Source organism: Marmota marmota, unplaced genomic scaffold (assembly GCF_001458135.2).
Source record: "Marmota marmota marmota unplaced genomic scaffold, marMar, whole genome shotgun sequence".
Lineage (NCBI taxonomy): Eukaryota > Metazoa > Chordata > Mammalia > Rodentia > Sciuridae > Marmota > Marmota marmota.
Window position 1 is genome coordinate 45,833,486 of NW_026000016.1, and position 16,959 is coordinate 45,850,444.

The 16,959-nt window shown below is 47.1% G+C and overlaps 1 protein-coding gene across 4 annotated transcripts in view; it reads left to right on the plus strand.

Annotated features, from left to right (window-relative positions):
* The window catches only part of Lgr6 (leucine rich repeat containing G protein-coupled receptor 6), a 117,394-nt gene that overhangs the window by 59,433 nt on the left and 41,002 nt on the right, over nt 1-16,959 (plus strand). The gene's annotated exons all lie outside the window — the stretch shown is intronic.

Sequence of the window (16,959 nt, forward strand, 5' to 3'; positions counted from 1 at the left end):
ACACACACACACACACACACACACACACACAATGCCTTTATTTTTATGTGGTGCTGAGGATTGAACCCAGGGCCTCACACGTGCTAGGCAAGCATTCTACCACTGAGCCACAACTCTAGCTTATTAATGAGAATTGTTTCTTACTTGAAAGTTTGGAGCAGTTTAGTGATAAATTGCCTGGTCCTAGAAACTTTGGGTTCTGGGAAGCAAATTCTTTGCTAATATTTCTCGTTTATTCTTTAGTGTTTGATTTCATCTGTTTTTCTGTTTCTTAGTTGAAGCATTATATTTTCCTGAAAATCATCCATTTCATTGAAATCTTTTTTCACTCTGCTAATAAATGCAATGATTTTTGAGGAAACGGTTCTCTTCTGGGAAGAATAGAAACGATGCGTTTTGTCTCCCTTCCATCACGTTTTATTCTTTCTTTTTTTTTAATTTTTTTTAATTTTTAATTTTTTATTGTGGGTTGTTCAAAACATTACAAATTTCTTGACATATCATATTCCACACTTTGATTCAAGTGGGTTATGAACTCCCACCTTCACCCCATACACAGATTGCAGAATCACATCAGTTACACATCCATTGATTTACATATTGCCATACTAGTGTCTGTTGTGCTCCGCTGCCTTTCCCATCCTCCACCCTCACCCCTCCCCACCTCTCCCCTCCCCTCCCCTNCCGACTGTAGATCGTAGCCAACTTTTTCTTCTGTCAGACGGCGCGTCTCTGATTTGATATCAAGCTCCTTGATCCATTTTGAATTCACTTTTGTGCATGGCGAGAGAAAGGGATTCAGTTTCATCTTAGTGTTTAGCTGCTGTTTCCATTGTTCTCTTCTCCTCCCCCTCCTCATCCTTCTCTTTCCTTGGGACTCCTCTCTCTCACACTGAGTCATCTTGGATTCTCCAAACTCTGAACGCCATCTCCTCCACTCAACTCGGGGTGAACCCGGGTTCTGGGTTTGGGTTCCCTCTCTTCTTGAGGAAGCCTGGAAGCTCTCTCTGGGCAGCAAGCTAGGGCAGTCCTACAGCCCTATCATTTGTCTCTTCTCTCTGGAATCATTGTCCAGCACTGCCTGTTGCCCAGTCCCTGAAACCAGTGGTTTTCTGGTGGCGGAGGGGTGGGCCCAGTTCCTGCGGCTCCATCTCGTCTAGAGATGGAAGTCGAGTACTCCTCATCCTTGAGTTCTCTGTTATCTCCCTTGAGTGCCTCTTTTATGTCTTTAATTTTTTCCTTGAGCCAAGAACAATACAGGGCTACTCTATTTTCCAATCTCTTACATGGTTAATATATTTTTGTGCACTTCACAAACAATAGTCCAACTAACTCAATAAAAAAATTCTTGACTCGTGATCTATTTTTTTTTCTCAGAATCCTATAGCTATAGCGTCATTTTCTCTCTAACATGTAGTATATCAGAAATTTCTGAGGTCAGCCTTACCATTTTATTTCTCTGAGGACAGCATGTTTCTTCTTTACGGATGCATATGAGTTCTTTTTCCTTATCTTTACAACCAAAAATTTTTAAAATATATCTTTTTAGTTGTAGATGCACATAATACCTTTATTTAATTTATTTATTTTTATGTGGTGCTGAGGGTGGAACCCAATGCCTCACATGTACTAGACAAGCACTCTACCACCAAGCTACAACCCCAGCCCTTATAACTGAAAAATTTGCCAGACTATTGTCGGCCTAAATCTTTTTCATTTGGTTTGTTTGTAACACAATGAGCATTTAAAATCGGTACTATTTTTTCAGCTTCAAAAAAAATTTTTTTTTAAATTTATAACAATTGTGTGCTTCTGTTTCTGTTCCATTTGCTCTGGTTTAATCCTCTGAGAATACCTGTAATTCTTAAGTTCAAAATTCAATTATCTTTCCTATTTGCCTCATCTTCATTTTTATAACTTTCATCTCTTTGTCCTTTTATTCCAACTTCAAAGAGAGCATCTCATGTTTGATTTCCCATTGCTTATTCAGTTTTTTTTTTTTTATGGAGCCAATTCTATTCTTTATCACTTACAATGTGAATTTGAATTTGCTCTTTTAACTTTCCTTTTCCTGCAAGCTGCCCACAACCCACCTAGCTCTGTTGGCATTTCCAGTAGTCTTTGAAATTCACCTTTATTTTTTCTATTTTATACTGTAGTTTTGTCTCCGCTTCTTTTTCTTTTTTATGGATTTTTGTTCCAATTTCACAGAAGTCATGATTATTCATACCTTATTGAGGATGCTAAATAACTTCTATCCCATTTCAAAGATGTGATCTTCTGGCATGATGCTATTACCTCTTCCTTGTATTAAAAAAATAATATTTTTTTCAGAATTTAAAAAATTGCTTTTCAATTTTTTCTCATCTTTGTAGGAAATAATTTTTGTACATATAGCTCACATTTTGTCTATTCATTCACCCATTGATGGATTTTCCCACCTGTTGGCTATTGTGAATAATGCTACTATGATTAGGAGTGTGTAAATATCTTTTTCTCCTTATCTTTGAATAGAAAAAAAAAATCTTGCTGGGCGTGGTGATGCATGCCTGTAATCCAAGTGGCTCTGGAGGCTAAGGCAGGAGGATCGCAAGTTCAAAGCCAAGCTCAGCAACTTAGTGAGGCCCTGAGCAACTTAGCGAGACCCTGTCTCAAAAAATAAATAAATAAATAAATAAATAAATAAATAAATAAAAAGAGCTGGGGATGTGACTCAGAGGTTGAGATCCCCTGAGTTCAATCCCTGGTACCAAAAAAAAAAAAAAAAAATCTTATCCAGAAGTACTAAATGTCATTAGAGAGGTGATGTGAATTTCCCATGGCTTTGCTTTCTATCCTCCCAGGGCTTCTCAGATTTACAGCTGGAAAGCAGGTTGGTGTGCACAATTCCCAGGCCAATTTTTAGTGTCTAAGCAGATATTCATGTGGATTAACTTTGATATCTGATGGAATCTTATCCTTCGCCCAGTAATTGGTTATCTGATTGTCTTCACCAGGGTGTGAATCAGACTGTCCATACCAGTGATTTGCTACCTTGGCCAAACATTAGAACCACCAGAGGAAATTGTGAACACCTTAATCTTCACCCTGAGCCTTTGACAGAATTTCTGGGGCTAGACCCAGGTATCAGTGTTTTGAAAAGCTCCTTAGGTGATGCGACTGAGGGGCCAAAATAGAGAAGCTCTGCTTTACCTCAGGATATACAGCTACCAGGGCTATCACGGCCATTGCCTTGAGGAAGCCCACCTCCCAGGATAAAGGTGCCAATTCCAGACCCTTCCCCTCCTTCCTTCCACAGTATTTTCTAGAAGTTGAAGTCTCTGAGTGAATACAGAAATCTGGGCTGGGATGGTAGGGTGGATGGTATACTGGCCTCAAAAAGCATCATTGATATTGGGTTCAGTTTCTGTATTCTGATTCAAAATAGACAGACGGGGAGGGAGAAAAGTCTTTTCCCATCTTCTATCTTATGGGGACAGTGCTGCTCTGTCTCACCAGGCAAAACAGGAATGCCACTCATTATCAGCTATCTTCCCTAGTCCCACTGAACTCAGGGTTAGCAGAGATGTCAGATTCTGGGTAAGTGTTACTTTTGGTCCAGGTCTAAGTTTTCATTCTTTCCCCTTGTATTTCACATGTGTTTTAGTGAGAAGGTTGTTAGGTTTCTCTCCATTTTAGCTGGACGCATTTTGAGTGTGTTTAACTTGTTCCCTTCCTTTCCTTAATAGGTTGGAGGAGAGGGACTCTGTCCAGATTCCCTGTGTGTCAATGCTTTGGCCCAGGGTGGGGGTGTGGAGGGTGCTTAGGGGTCAGTCAATCAGGAGGAGAGGCTGAATACAGGAGGTAACAGAAACATGAGGGTCAGGTCAGAGACTCTAGGAAGAGGCATTTTAAGCAGAGCTTTGAAGACAGGAGAGAGAAACAGGAGCAGAGGCCTCCGCAAAGAAATAGGGATAAATAACCATAGACTCTTAAACAAGGAGGTACCCAGAGAGGCATATTTGCAGATGAAATGGATAATTGGAAGGACCTTCTCAGAAATGAGGCTAGTGAGAGAATCTTTTCAGGGAAGGGATCTCGAAGGCCAAGCTCAAGAGTTTGGAGTTGCCTGGAAGCTATAGATGATTCTGAGCAAGAGATAAACAAGGTGACAACGTGGACGGGGATGACTGTGTAGCCTGTGTGAGTTTATGTAGGGATGGGTGGAGGGATGGAGGCAGGGAGATTGAAGAGGAGAGGATTCTTATCATGAAGACGTGACTTCTCCAGTTCTCACACAGATCCACGGAGAGTAGGAAGCTCTCTGGAATGAAGGAGGAGAAATAAACTGTGGGAAGGACGGGAACTCTGAGTGAGGTAAACCAGAGCAAATATGGGCTTTCCCCGCTGTCTTCTTCTCCCCTTCTCTCTTGGTACCTTTAGAAGTGTTCATATGTGACTTGGTTTCCCCTGATGCCATTACTATAAGGTCTACTAATCGTGTCTTCAAAATACAGGAATGTCACTTCTATTCCCCGAGCCGCTGACATCACTGCTCTGAGTCTTGGGAGAAAAGTTAGGAAAATCCCTGTCTGCCTCTTCCTCCACCAACCACAGCTGCCTTCGCCAAGGGCAGGCATCCAGGCCCCGGGCAACCGCGGGACCCAGCTCCCAAACACACGTCAGACAGCCAGAAAGGTCCCCAGAAACCAGCCTGGTGTCTGGAATCCAATGGCTGGAGGACAGGGGATAGATGAGATGGCTTTTTGTAGTCCCCACCCCAGGATTCCGGGATTGTCACCCACAAAGCTGGCCTTGTGCCCAGATCTGTAGGTCTGTGTCTTCAGGGCAGCTCCTGAAGGACACACAGTCTCCCGCCTGCCTCCCTCCTGGAGGCGCGTAATTACTTTTATATATTGCTGCCGAATAGAACACAAGGAACGGCTTGCAGGAATGCTCAGGTATCCTCCTTTGATGTGTACAAAGGAAGCGGCTTCTCTGCCTCCCGGGGCTCTTGCACACCCATCAATTCTCCTGACAGATGGAGGGAAGGGTGGCTTGGGCATTAGCATGGCCCGGAGAACAAGTTGGAATTGCCTTCATTTTAATATCCCTGTTTTGATCTATTGGAAGGCTGACAGTGAGAGGGGAAGGATCTTATTAGGTGGCGTAAATCAGAATTGGTACAGTCCCTTTCCTCCAGCAAACCCAGACCTTCCCTGTGAAGGAAGGGGGAGAGAAACCGGATGCTGGAGCCTTGGGCTACCCTCCTCTCAATCCCAGCTGGGAACAAAAAGGGTGACTGGAGGCCCCTTCTCCTGCCTCAGCCCACCCCTGCAGGGAAGCCTGTGTTCTCTCTCCAAGCTCCTGATGGCTGACTCAGCTCCTCCCTGCTCCCCATGCTCTCTGTCACCATGGGACCCATCCCCCAAGAGTGCCCAGGCTCTGGCTCCCAAGAGTTTTAGTTTTGGATTCTTCAGAACTTGAGTGTGTTGTCTGAGGGCCTGGTGGGTTCTGGATGTGGAAAGTCACTGCTGGGGCCCACGGGAAGGGACCCAAGTGTTGGATGCCGCTGAGAAGTGGCTCATGGGACTTGAGCCCTTCCCAGGACTCAGCCAGAGACCTGGGGAGGGTGTCTGCTGTTATCCCTATGGCACTGTCTGTTGGGCAAGGGTTAAAACACAGCTTCTCCTCCCCAAAGACAAGAGCAGGGAGAAGGGGCACTAGACTCAAAGAACCCCAGACTCAAAGGCCACAACCTTCTCTGCCTCTGCCATGTCTTTACTTTGGCCCTGGCCAAGTCACTTGGCCCTTCAAGATTCCCTGGTTGAGAGGGGTCCTTTCAGTTTTCATTTCTATGGCTATGGTCTATTCTCAGAAAGCACTTCTCTGGATGGTGTTGGCAGTGCCCATAATTTTCTTTCTTTCTTTCTTTCTTTCTTTTTTTTTTTTTTTTTTTTTGTGGTGCTAAGGATGGAACCCAGGGCCTGGCACATGCTAGGCAAGTGCTCTACCACTGAGCTACACACCCCCAGCTCAGTGCCCATAAGTTTATCAATAAGAAATACAGATCTAACATCCCATGTGAGCAAATTTTGGGGAAAGATGGGCCCAAAATCAAAGTGCGCATTTGGGTAAAGTCATTCAAAGGTCCAGAGTTGGCCTCTCCTTCCTCCACCTCTGCTGACATCCTTCCCAGCACTTAGGTCCAGAGCTCCCTGCATTCCAAGTCTGGGTCTCATTTTCAGAAGCTTCTCTCAAAAAGCTGTTCTCCACTAAAAGCTTACTGAATAATACTTGCCAGATTTAAAAAAAAAAAAAAACACAATAGCCGGCAACTTCTATATTCTAAAAAAGGAATATTGTCCAAATGGCGAATTTTAGTCATCTTGAGATGCTCATGGGGCGTGGGGTGGAGTTGGCTGCCTAGGCCCCTGTATGACATCACACACTTGTAAGTTGCCTGCTCAGCAAGCTCCCTGTCTTGGGGACACAGGGATGCAGAACAGAAGAATTTGTCCAAAGAAGGCTTCTACTCTTAGAAGGACAGAGCCACAAGGACCCTTAAGCTAACCCATCCTCATAAGGTATAGATACTAACCCCATAGAGGGGAAGAGGAGGTACCTAAAGTAACAGAGCCCCAGCAGAGTTGTCTTTCTCAATCTTAAATCTCACAATTGCTACAAGTTAAAGTTCAGATCCATCAAGCCCTCAGGGACCAGCACATTCTCTTCCCAATGGACAAGCTCTTCTTTGCTCAGCTGGTACCTCAGCTGGTACCTCTAGCCCCCTGGATATACTCTCCCATGTTGGGCTTTGGCCAGCACCTCTGCACAGACTCTTCTGTCAGCCAGAAATGCTCACTCCCCTGACCACCTGGTGAAAATTCATGTATTCTTCAAACGTCACCTTTTCTGGAAAAAAAAAATGCTACCTCCTCCCGGAAGCCTGTCCTGCCCTTTCTGGCCTAATGACTTGCATGGTTCATTTTGTTCCCTCAGTTCTCGGTGCACATCACATCCCCTGCTCTCTGACACACGAGCACACACACACTGCATCACAGTTGGTTGTTTATTTATCTTCATTAATGCACTGTGAGTTCCTCAAAGGCTGGAACCAAATCTCAAGGTATCTCGGTGGCCCTAATGTATTGCATAGCGCCTAGATAATTTCTTAGATGATGGCCACTAGCTGCCTGTGTCAATTAAAATGAATGAAATTCAGTTTCTCAGTAATGTCAGCCACATTGGAAGTGCTCAATACACACATGTGCCTAGGGGCTATGATTTGGGACAGTACCCTTTCTCTCTTCACAGAGCTCCATAGGACAGTGTCGTCTCTGAGGAGACCAAAACCATATAGTACTCTTCATGCATCCATGGTGGGCCTGGGAAGGCCTTTGCTGCTCTGACTGCACAGGTGCTGGAACCTGGCACGGAGAAGGTGCTTGAGGAAGAACTTCCTGGAACTGGGGTGGAGTACCATCACATGGGTTCTGGGTTTGTTTACTCTATCTAGGTCCTGTTTTGGGGTGCAGCTCCAAAACCTGGTTCCCTAAGGGCCTCTGCTGGTGCTACTCCCCTTAGCTGACAGATGTCTCTCTGTAGGGAGGGAAGGGCCTTTCAGGACAAGCTCTGCTGCTCAAGTCTTAATAAGGGAAAGCTTATCAAAAGCCCAGATTGTGTGGTGGCCACTTGAAGATGAAGAGCCCTGGTTCAAGGGTTCCCCGGCTCTTCCCTCCAGCACCCTAAACCATCCTAGGACAAGGATAAGGTGCACTGGCTGTGGGCAAAAATGGCCTCTCCTACCACCTACTACCTGCCTCCCACGGCCCCCTGACCTGGGAGACTGGGGTGGTGAACACACTTCACACATACATCACAGATGGTGTTCCAGAGTTGTGGCCCCTGAGAACCAACCCTTCTCCTGAGCAGCCGAGGACTATGGGTTATGTACGTAGATGGGGTCTTAGCCTTGAGAAACTAGCATAATTTTCCTTGATTCCTCCCACTTTCCCTGACTCCACCTTCTCCACTCTCCTGGGCCCTGTCTTCCAAGACCCTTACCTCCTCCTAGGAAGACAGCTCTGACTCATGCACCTGAACCAGGCATCCCACCACCTCCCCGCCTTCTGCCCCAACCTGTCCCACCTGACCCAGTCTCAACCCTGTGGCCTTGATCATCTTCCTAAAATACAACTCAACAGTCGCTCTACCGTAATCTGCCCTTCTCCACCTTCCCCCACCTGGCCTGGCCTCTTCTCATGCACTTCTAAACGCTAACTATTCACTAAGTACCTTTCTGCTCTGGGTTTTGCTCATTCTGTTATTTCTGCCTCATGTATTCTCTCTTTCCCTAAGAAAACGCCTCCTACCTTGAGAGCCAGCTCCAGCTTCACTTCCTCTGGGAGGCCTTCTTGGATTTCCCCCAGGCTGAAAGAGTGTGTCTCAGCTCCGAGAGTGTTTCCCACACACTCAAAGTGTGTGTCTCAGTCTAGCCACAGGTTTAAAGCCAAAGGCTCTGGAGTCAGACTGATGGCTTCACCTCCCCGAGCCTCCTTTTCTGCATGCAAAGGGGGAATAATAGGGTGCCTAGTCCATGGGGCTGGGGAAGATTAAATATGATCGTATGTGTAAAACATCCAGCACACCTGCTAACCAGCTATTTCTCACTAAATGTTAGCAAAGGCTTTTATGTTGTTTCATTAGGTAATAAATTAAATGGTCTAAGAGCTTTTGTGGAGAGGGACTCTTGTTATTCAAGTTGGGACCCCCGACTGAGCAGAGTGCTGGCATAAGAGTAGGCATTCGGTGAACATTTATTGGATTTAATTTATTGATTGACACCATCTGTAATGAGGGGCATTTCAGAGGACCTGATAGGCACTGGGGGGAGAGTTGGGAGGGTAGAGGCTTTGTGGAGCCCTCAAGAAACCATGAAGGGCCTTTGCAGGAGGCACACTATAGCCTCTGCAAGGGAACTTAACAGGGGTGTCATTGTGTGCAAAGGCACAGGAATATGCGGCTGTGTCATGGATGCAGCCTGCTTGGTCTCTAGTTGGACAAGCCCTCTTGCCAAGCAGAACCAAGGCATGGGCAGGGAGTGCTCCCATCTTGGGGTCCTGTGACCCTCTCAGCAAAGGTTGACAGCACTGGTGGCCGGTGCTGGTGCAGGAGTGGGGGCCCCTCCTCATCACTCTGCAGGTGCCAGCCTGCTCCCTGCTGGAACCCTCACCTTCCCTGGCAGGCTCCTGGTCAGGGCTGTTGGTTCCTCCAGGCAATCAATGGCTCCCACGTGAAATATTTTCCCTACAGAATAACCATTTCCATAGTGGCTGCGGGTTTTTTTTTTTTTTTAATATCCTCCCCCTTCTGCCCTATCCTTTTCTCCAGCTCTAGAACATCAGCCCCCTCCTGCTTTCTTCCCTCTCTTCCTTCCCCATGTTCTACTGAAAGTCTATTCTGTGCCTATACTGTGCTGAGGCGGGGTTTAGGGATGAAAATGCAGCCCCTCTGGCCCAGGGCAGACAATAACCGTAGGTCAAATGAGCAGTCCTGGTCCTCAGGGTCTCTCCCCTTCCAACCTCTCCCTCCCCCTCACAGTCACAGGAGAAGGCCTGGCCCACAACTTTGAAGGAGTTTTGGGGTCGGGAGCAGGACTGACTTCATGGGCTGAGCCTGCATCCCGCCCGGGCCCAGACCTCAGAGGGGCCTGTGCTGGGTTAACACTGTTATTGTCCTCTTGAAATTCTTGATGATTTTGAACAGGGTTTTACGTTCTCATTTTGTGTTGGGTCCTGCAGATTTTATGTAACCGGTCCTACTCAGGAGGGTAGAGAGAAGGAGGTAGACAAACTGGGGCAAGAAGTGGGCAGAGAAAACTATGCAGGACAGATGGCAAGGGGCTCCCTTCTCCGAACTTTCCATCTGAAATGGAACCTTGTCTATCCTTTCTCTGCAGAAAACTGATGGGCTGATGAGGGAAAGGAACACCCCAGGTCTTAAGATTGGCATAAGATATTGTCTTAGGATGGAGGGGTCACAACAGGGGGTCAGGGGGTGGTGGGAACTCTAGAAGCCTCATCTGCCTCTTGCTAGAGGAGCAGTGGAGCCCTCCCCTCCGCCATGAGCCCCAGCCTCCTTCCGGCCCACCTTTCCTCATGAATGCTGGTCCTCAGCCTCCATCTTCTCCTGAGGATCTCTGTCCCACCTCTGTGTCTTCTTGAATCAAAGGCTCAGAGCTGGAGAGGGGAAGAAAAGAGAAGGACACCGGCCCTCTTCCCCTGCTGTCCTCCTGGTTTTCTTTGGGGTCCATTGGCCTTTAGATTCAAGGTCAGCCTGTGCTCAGGAAGAAGGTGCTTGTACCAGCACTGGAACTCTCCATGCACGATTTCTTTTAAAGAATACCTGGTGATATCCATGGGTCAGTTGGTGGTCTACTACGAGTCCCAAATCTGTCCCTTCTGTCTTGTGTTTGACTAATATGTGGTGGGATATGATGGATTAGAGAAAAACAATCTAGAAAGGGCTCATTAGATCAATCTAGGCCTCTGTGGGTGGTAAGAGCTCCCTGGTTCCCAAATAGAAATGTGTCTATTGCAGTATTTCTGCCCCCCATCATTTTAGGAAAGTCAGATTGGCAGAGTAGAGTTTGAGCTCCAGCATGCCACCCAGCTGGGACATTTGTCTTGATTTCTCAGGCCAACAGCCTCCTCATGTGAGTGACTCCGGCAGATCCCTTCAGGTTCTGATATAATGTGATTCTAAGTTTATACTATTGTCCTTCTGGGTCACTATGAGCAAGTAACTTCCTGCTGTCTAACCTCAAGCTCTTCTGCTATATCTTGCTCCCGGTTAGGTCCTCATCTTACTTTAGTCAAGTGGGATCAGGTCTCCATGTCCCCAGAAATCCACAAAGTCCTACAGAGAGATGACTTTCACACCACCCACCCCTTGGGTAGTAGAGAGAAGGGCTCCCACTCTCGCTTCCTCCCATCCTGCCCCAGACGCAGCCCTAGGCTGGGGGAGCAATTTGGCCCTGCTGTTTCTCCTCACACAGGCAAGCCTGAACTGGCCCGCGAGGGCCCTGCTAATCTACCCTATTACCGCAGGTAAGAATTATAATCAGAAAGCACTCGAGGGGCCAAGGCCCACGTGGGAGAAAGAGAAGCGCTGTTGATTTTATTCCAGAGCTTAATTGGTATAATTGCTCTCTTCCTCCTGCCAAGCCAGAGATGGGATCAGCTCTCCCACCTGCTGATGGGGAGCTGCTCAGAAAGTTCTCTTAGTCTCAAATGGCGGATTCTGATGGCTGCTCAGAGGCTCCTCCGGCTCCTTTCCAACCCCAGGTGGCAGGAGAACCAAGGGTCCCCCTACCCTGGAGGGCTGGGGACCTTAGTGGAGCCTGAGCCCTGGCTCAAGGGGGCTGGGAGGGTTTCTTCAATGATCACTCCATCCCACCAGGAGGACTAGTAGGAGGAGGTGGGGAGGGACTTCTCTGTAGCCAAGGTGCTGACATTTGGAGGACCCTGAGAATCAGAGCATCCCAGAATGGGGAGAGGGGAGAAGGTAGAAGCTGGCGTTGATCCTTTCCCCATTCCTGCTTTCTCCCTGCTCCTCCCTGCGTTTTCTGGGGAGTCTACCTCTAAAGGGGTGTTTTGTCCTCACAAAGTCACCAGGACCTATAATTGCCAAGTACCTATAATTGTCTATTGCAATAGATATCACATTTAATACTAACACTATTCAATAATTTAATTTTTTAAAAAGGCCCTAAAACATGAATGTACTTAGGAATCAATGAATCACCCTGGGGACCCCAGGCCTCATCTGGATAGTCTCCTTGTTAGAAGGGGAGAAGGAAAAGGGGTACAGTCAAGAACCCAGTGCCACAGGAGGGGGTCTATTGCTAGATCTGTCCAAAGTTAAGTCTACATTCCATCCACACTCCCAGGAGCTCCCTGAATCGGAGTTGCTAGATGAAATACAAATCTCAGCAAAGCACAGTGGTGCACACCTATAAACCCAGCTACTTCGGAGTCTGAGGCGGAGAATCACAAGTTCAAGGCCAGCCTGAGCACTTAGTGAGACTCTTTCTCAAAATAAAAATAAACTAGTAAAACAAAAAAGGCCGTGGATGTAGCTCAGTGGTAGAGTGCCCCTGGGTTAAAACCCTAGTAATAAACAAACAAACAGACAGACAAATCTTGTATGGGAACTACTTATATTAAAAAGGTTTCCTCATTTATCTGAAATTCAGATTTCACCGGGCATCGTCCCAAATGTTGCAAGGGACATAATTTATGCTAAAAGTTACTTGTTATTTATCTAAAACTCAAATTTAAATGGACAGCATGTGTTTTTATTCCCTATATCTGGTAATATCTCCTCAGCTCTTGGGTCACTCCCAAGTCCACCTGGCCTGAGTGAAAGACCTGGACTCCCTCTCACCCCCACAAGCAGCAGCAACAGGGCTGCAGGTCCCTCCCCTCCCCAGCCCGCTCCTCCACCTCACCACTGCAGGAGATGGGGGAGCCAGGGCTCTCTCTGCTAGAGCAGAAGGAGACCTGGAGGTCCTGCAGCCTCACCTTCCCTAAGAGGAGACACAGAAATCCACCCTGAGCAGGGGCCATGCTTGACCCACTCTGGTAGAAGAGGCCCTCCCTAAGCTCTCCAGCCTGTAGGTTTCCCAAATGCAGAAGAGGGACTGATCAGAACCCTAGGTTACATGTGTGAGCATCAGTGCGTGTGTGCAGGCACACATGTGCTCACACATGTGCAGTCAAGTGGAGGAAGCAACTTCCTGTCTGTCTCATAGCACTTTCCCATGAGTCTCTCTAGGACTATCTGCCAGCTCAGCCTCTGGGCTGATTTCCTGGACCTTCTCAAATAGGTGAGCAAAGTTCTCACTTCTGCCCACTCCGTGCTGGTATCAGACAGTGGGGAGGCCCATGGATTTGGGTTCCAGAGAGCCTAGGTTCAAATTCTAGCTCCAAGGCTCACTAGCTGTGAGACCTTGGGCAGCTTAATTTCTCCGTAAAATGGGACTAATAAGAACTACCTCAGGATGAGGTTGAGAGTTTCATGCTTGTATCTGGTGCTGTACTTGGCCTATGACAAAGGCTCAACAAATAGAAACAATAATAATTATTTGGTTGACACTGTAGAGCTGCACCCAGCCCAGGGCTTCAGGAAAGAAGGAATGTGATTACACTCCTTGGGGAGTCAAGTTCTAGGGCTCTGTGAACTTACCCATTAGGTAGGCAGTTGTAGAGGGCAAGGCCTAGACCTGCCTGACAGCCAGGCCCCAGTCCAGCCCCCCGGCTCCCGCATGCAGTGGGCTGCTGGGCCTTCTCCACTTTACCCAGTAAGGATTGGTCTGGAATCTGGGCCCACTTCCCCTGCATTTTCCTGCCTTGAGGCCCTCACTCATGATATCCTGCTTCTTCCTTCTCCTGGTCTAAACCCTACCTTTCTTTAAGAAAGTCTTCTCAAAATTTTCTCTGTGGTGGTCTTAAGCAGGACTCGGGACTTAGGGGTCTGTCTAAGATGGTGACCCCACTAAGAAGGCCTCCCCAGGGGCGGGAGGATGGTGTGGACATCTGCTGGTGACAGGTGAAAGGGGGAGGGATAAGAGCTCTTGCAGTGATCGGATGGAGGGTCTCATGTCATTCTTTTCAATTTCTGTTTAGGGTTCAATTATGAGACTGTGTACATTTATTTAATTAACTTCTACCTAAGGAATATATTGCTTATTTGCATCAGTAACATTGCAATAGATATCACATTTAATACTAACACTATTCAATAATTTAATTTTTAAAAAAGGCCCTAAAACATGAATGCACTTATGAATAAATGAATCACCCAAAAAATTAGATTAAAATTCAGGCTCTGATTTAGTAAGTCTGGAGTGGGGCCTAAGAGTCAGCATTTCTAACAAGCTCACAGATGACTAAGTTGATCATCCCTGTATCACATGCTGCGAAGCAAAGGCCTAGAGAAGAATTGGATATGTCCACTGTTGCCCCAGTGGAGTGGGATGATGGGGCCAGCATGACCAAATTGGGTTACTTAACCTAGGCAGCTCAAAGGGGTGGTCAGGCAGGTATGTAAATGCCAGAGACTGTTGATGGAGTGGGGGTGAGGTATTCTGGAAGGGTTCCAGGTTGGTGTAGCAATCAGTGAGGCACATAAGCAATAATTTTGTAGAGGGTGCCAATGATGGCATAATGGTTAGGGATGTGTACTTTGGAGCTGGATTGTCTGGGTTTGAATCCCATCTCTACTATGTATCAGATATTTGACCTTGGGCAAGTTACTTAACCTTTATATACCTAATTGTTTCTCACTTGCAGAGTGCGAAGCTTGCAAATTATGAAAATAAAATAAATGACTTGATCCTTAAAACCTTTTTTGAGCATAAATGCACACTCAGTCGGTGGGGGCTGTAACTACACAAGGAACTGAAATTCAAGCAGGGCCGTGTGGTGGAGAATTGCTCACCCTGGACTCTGTTCCACGATGGTCAAGGTCCAGGCAGGGTAGATCCGCCTTCTAAGTATCTGCTGATGTGAACATTGAGGGGAATGGAGCTCTTTCAAAGAATACCATGTCTATGGCTGGCTGAGCTGCATGGTGATGCAGTTATCATGAAGGCCAGGCAGTGTCTCGGTTTCCTGTGTGGGTGGTTGTCATTCTCCAGGCTTGGTTTTCTAAATAGGCAGGAGATAGGAGTAAGATGATACTGATATGCCATCTGTAGTTTCTGACTGGTAGGAATTCAAGCACACTGAGGGTGAGGCTGGGATGAGAGGGTACTTGTGTGCAGGAAGGAAACAAAGAAGCGCAATACTTTATGAGATGCTAAAGAGACCCCCAGAGCCTCTGCATAACTTAACTGTGCCCTCCAGGCACTGTGCTATCCAGGTCAAGAGCAACAGGGATTACCATTAGAACAGGGTACTTTTGGGGACTGGACCCTACTGCATCAGTCAGATTCACTTCCTGAGTTTCTAGAGCAAATGAGATGGATATGGCTGCCCCTTTCTGGACATAATCATTATGGAAAGCAACTCTTTCTTTGCTGATCTTCTGCCTCCAATATTACCCTTAGCCAATACCTACATGGTCTCTTAGGGGATCTTTCTAAAGCGAAAATCTAGCCATGTCCTTCCTTAGCTCAAAAGTCTCCAGGAGCTTCCTATTTTCTATAACATGGCATTGCTTATGAGACCCTTCAAACTTCTCTGTACACTTCTCTCATTCTTTCCCTCATTCCTCCTTCTGGAAGCCCTACCTGAGTGCTTTCAGGTCCCCTACAAGGCTACACTCCCTGTTTCCCATATACTGTTGCCTCTGCTCAGAGTTCTTCCCCCCCCCCTTCTCCCTGACTGATCCTACTTGGCCATCAGTTCTCAGTGTAAACGCCGCTTTCTCCTGGAGGCAGTCCCTGACACCATGGGGCAGGTACCATAGTGCCTCATTGTGACTCTCTGTCTGGCTCCCACTGGACTGTAGGGCTCCAGGAGGAAGGACTCAGATGCTTTCTTCTTAGCAGCTGGCCTTTCTCAAACACTGCTTCTGGGACAGAATTATTAGGGTTTTCTGTCCAAGTACCCTAGAAGCTCCCATGGTAGCCTCTCTTGAGAGGAGGTGGTCCCCACACCTTTCTGTGCCTAGAAACACCTGGAGCGTTCTGTAGGGACATATTCCCAGGCCCCACCCTAGTCCTTATGAACTCTCCCAGAGAGGGCTTGGGAGTCAGTATTTTCACAATGATCCCCAGATGATCTAATCAGTTAGACCATGATGGATGAATGATGACCACCAGAGGACCCTGTCTGGTGTGACAGACCTTGCCCATAGAGGGTGCTCCCTGTGGCGTTTTTGGTCCCATCAGGTCAGGATTGATGTGGGTGGAGGGTCTTCTCTAATTGCAGCTATCAAGGGATTCCCTGGTCAGTTTTCACTTACTGCCAAGGCTGCATGTCAGTCTGTCCACCCAGAGCTCTCTTGCTGGAGATCTCGGGTGGGGGGCGGGGAGGTTTCTCCTAGGGGTTCAAGAGACTTGAAAGGGAGGATACTGGTAAAAATTACTTAGGGAAGAGAAAGAAGCTGTACCTTCTACAAATTGATCTATACTGTTGGGATGATAGAAAGTCACCTCCTCTACCCTTCATCCTGTATGCCTGTGTGGGACAGCCATGGTTCAGGCCCAAGACCCCTTCAAGATAATAAAGTCCAGGAGTAGATCCATGGGTCATGGGTCAGCTTATCTGGGTCCCATGGGACCAGCTACATGGGGTGATAGCCTAAGTCCCAGACTGGAAGGCAGAGACAGTAGCACACTGATAAAAGATATTATAACTTAGGCACACATGTAAAAAGCGAAGACAGGCAGTTTCCTTGTTTGCTGAGCTACCAGGATCTACAGACCACATCAGAAATCCTTGAGTCAGCCTGGAATCTCTGGTTGTGCACAGGCAAGACCATCTCCCATCTGTCTGGGGGAATCAGCAAACCAAGCGTTTCAATCAACCCAGCAAGAAACTCCAGGACTTTGGCAGAAGCCCCCCAAAACTCCTGGGTATTTGAGGGGACAAGGAACAGTTGGTGCTAGGGGTGGGTGATAGAGAATGGCTTGTGTCTCTGGGGAAGCATTTTCTTTGGTTGGGTACAGAAGGAGATTTCCCATTGTCAATGGTGGGGACATCTCTATTATATGGCCTTAAAGTCGACAAGGTTGAAAAAAACAATGTCACACTCAGGAGAGCCATGGCATTGATTTGGAAGCCTGGGGAGGGGTGGTGGGGGAAATACTGGTTATCCACAAATAGGCTATGGGTTCAACCTTGGGTCTGAGAGGAAGAACTAGGATTATAGATAGAAATGTCTGGCATAAAAGGAACAAGAAGTGGTTTGACATAGAGGCCAAACAGGGGAACTTAAAGAAGTGGGATACAGGGTTAATAGTAGCCA